A 2,594-nucleotide genomic window follows, 5' to 3' on the forward strand; every position below is an offset into this window, starting at 1 on the left:
TATATTTCCCAAACAGTGTTTCGGGCCTAAATATTTTAAAAATAAATGCTAATGGGCCAAAATCGCCCTAAGATGAAACAAATTTGAAATTTTTGCATTTGAGATAAACTTCCCTCAACCTTTTTATTTCTTAAATATATAATCTAAAGAATGACAAAAAGCTATACAATTGAATTTGGAAATATTCTTCCCTCTCTTCAACTCTTATCTCTTCTATTGTTTAAACTTAACACCTTATCTTATAAAAAATGAGTTTTTTATTATTATTATTATTTAAATTTCAACAGTAGTAAGACTTTTATTTTTATTTTTTATTTTATAATATTTATACCAGTTAGTCAATGAGTTATAGCCTAAATAGCATTTCACCCCTCGTGACTAGTCTCTAGATTGCGGTTTCAATATTGTTTGGGAAATTTTAGGCATCTAGTTTTGGGAGTGGGATAAGTGTTGAAATTTTGTGATGAAAGAGCGATAAAAATTTATTTATTTAATGTCATGGTTTGTAATTGAAAAGAGAAATGAGGAATATTTTTTAAGTTAAACAATGGTTTCTTTATTTTCTTTTCTTTAGCAGTACTAGCAAGCGCTAAAGCAACTTGATACAAATTTATAGGAATGCTAACAAAATAAATAGAACAAAAACTATTCTCATTTCAGAGAAAGAGGCTGAAATTCAGCCTCAACAATGGAGCTTTGAGCTTGTACTTTAATTTGGAATATTGTTTTGACTTGAGAGACCATGGGGTATCCTTGTTTTTCTTTTTTCAAGAATAATACAAATAAGTTTCTCAAAAAAAAAAAAAAAAGAAAAAAGAAAAAAAGAATAATACAAATAAAACCCTATGACAGTCTTGAGTAGAATTCTAATATTTTTCTTGAAGAGAAAATGAAATGGAAAATAACATGTGACTCTATCAAAACAAAAAAGAAAAAGAACATATGGCTTGACCTTATTAGAGGAGAGCAGAATTTTTAACTTTTATTGGTGCGAGTCTGTGAACCCCAACAATCTCTGGTCAACATATGTTTCCTCGTCTGTATAGCTATTGTTCTTTGTAAGAAACGTGGACGGGTAGGTATGAATGTCCGCTGAAGATTGGCAGCTATGGCCTATGAAACTCCAGCACCATGCCTCTCTTCTTCTCTTTTTTCAAGATTCAAGAATCCATTTCCAGCACTTTCTTTTTCCATTCCCACAAGACCATGGTACGTACGATCAGATTTTGCTTTCATAATCACAACTTATTTTTCTTGAAGCTTTTTTTTTTTTTTTTTTTTACTTTCGGTAGTAATATTTTTATTTTTTATCAATATATATCCTTGATCATGTCTATACATTAATGGGTCTGCGTAATTTTTATGTTTTATTTAACAAGTTTTGATTTTCTTTGGTTCTTTTTTTTGGGTGCAGTCTCTCACACCTTTGATGTTTAGGTCATTGCTGAGGCTTCTAACATCACTAATTGGTGATCCTGCGGCATCAGTCTCAACCTTACTATTCTACAGCGACCTTTTACCTCAGAATGTCGTTTTGGAGAGATTGGTTCAGCATGAATTACTACATGAAGAAAATTATCTCTTCCATTTTCTCATAAACTTCATGAGATGTTTCTGGTAACTGTTTCGTGAATACCACAAGCTGAGATTTGACTCATCTTTATTTCTCCATCTCCACATGGATTTTTATCAAAATGAAACATAGTTGGTTCTCAATTTTCTTTTTCTTTTTTCTTTAATTGTTGAATAGTGGATCCGCGGATTTTTTCGTGCAATTGTAAACTTAGTCATTTGGTGAGTCTATTAATTTCGGACTTAATTTTACACTGAATAATGTTTTGTTTCCTTACTTCCATGTCAATAAGAACTTCTGTTCGAGTTAGTGAATGTTTATAATCTTGGTGTTCTCTATTATGATCCACCAAAAGTCTCTCTTCTTTTTTTTTTTTCCTTGTATGTTTGTAAGGTAGACAGCTGACAATTGAGGAAAGAAATCAAGGACCCCACCCCACCAATTATTCGAGTTAGTGCATTTTAAAAGCAGTATTTGTTCTAGGGTCTTACTAATTAATGTAGCAAGACCCAATTTGAAATTTTGAATTACTAAATTGGATCAAGATCATCTCCATATTGATATGGTAGAAGTTATATTCTTGTTGTAGATACAACAACCGACTAGTCTGCATTTAAAATTGGATGGATCAAAGTCTCTTTAATCAACTATGCTTTTTAAGTTTTTGTATAAAAAAACCATGATTTTTAAGTTTTGAAATTAGTTAGAACAATGTCATTTTTTTGTTTTTTTCGTGGGTGCCGTGTACGAATATCTCTTTGAAAAATCCATAAACTCATCATTGTTTTTTGTTTAAATGCTTTTAAACCAAAGCCTAAGGCCACATCAATTATTGTCAAGACTCAAGAATAATCAAATAAGGGTATGAAGGTAAAATTGTTCCAATCAGTTGGCCTCTGATTGGGATTTGGAATTAACTGAATAAATCATTAATCATTCAAAAATTAAGAAGAAAATTGGTTAAATTTAGGGGTGTGCAGCCAACTTGCTAGCCCACTAAAACCGACCTGACCCAACCTAA

The 2,594-nt window shown here is 31.2% G+C and overlaps 1 long non-coding RNA gene across 1 annotated transcript; it reads left to right on the top strand.

The window, feature by feature from the left end:
* The first annotated feature begins 828 nt into the window (after positions 1-828).
* LOC126715244 (uncharacterized) lies at positions 829-1,882 on the top strand. The gene is made up of 2 exons (XR_007651828.1): positions 829-1,209; positions 1,415-1,882. It is a non-coding gene; the product is annotated as an uncharacterized LOC126715244 (long non-coding RNA).
* Positions 1,883-2,594: the final 712 nt, after the last annotated feature.

This window comes from Quercus robur, chromosome 2 (assembly GCF_932294415.1).
Source record: "Quercus robur chromosome 2, dhQueRobu3.1, whole genome shotgun sequence".
Lineage (NCBI taxonomy): Eukaryota > Viridiplantae > Streptophyta > Magnoliopsida > Fagales > Fagaceae > Quercus > Quercus robur.